We start from the raw sequence: 792 nt of genomic DNA on the forward strand, positions 1-792 counted from the left end.
ATTCTTTCTTAAATTTTGAATGTAATTAGATGTTGAGAACTGAAAGTTGAAGATTAAGCATTAAATTAAAATAATCTTAGCAATTGATGTAGGCATTATATATGGTGACATGTGTGTGATTGAGAGAGTATAGGTGGCGTGGTGGCACGTGGGCCGTGGAGGTGTGAGGAATGGGTCAATGGGCTGCGAGAAAAGTCAAAAAAACAGTGAAGATGTCATGCATGGTACTGTACTGTGAGGCTGTGTTGTGCTGCAGGAGCTGTTGTTGTTGTTAACCTATCTTTCACCTTATCTTTTGGCAGCCAGAAGGACGCATGGTGACAGTTGCGATGTCACCTCCACTAAAGTACTCTACGGAAGATATTCATTCATTCATTATATATCTTTAATCTTAACCCATGCTAATATCATTATCATATGTGCCACACTTCTTCCATCATTACCTAATTGTACAAATCCTCTGTTGTTTCTCCTGCACATTTTCTACCACCCATCATCATCATCTTCTTAATTCTATTAAATGATAATAATAAATGTTATTTGTAAAAATACTCTTTTAAAATAAATTTTGCAATGTAATAAATAATGAAGAGTAATAGATACAAAAAAAGTGTACATGATTTAAGAATAATTATAAAATTTGACAATCAAATTATATGGCAACAACTAAGGGTATATTTGGTTTAGAAACAAAAGTGAAAGAAAAAAAAATAAAAGAAAGTAAAAGTGAGATAATTAATTTAGCAGATTACTTAATAGGAAAAAAAAAGAGGTTAGAAAGAAAAAAAAACA

The sequence above is a fragment of the Glycine max genome, chromosome 7 (genome assembly GCF_000004515.6).
Source record: "Glycine max cultivar Williams 82 chromosome 7, Glycine_max_v4.0, whole genome shotgun sequence".
In the NCBI taxonomy this organism is placed as follows: Eukaryota; Viridiplantae; Streptophyta; class Magnoliopsida; order Fabales; family Fabaceae; genus Glycine; species Glycine max.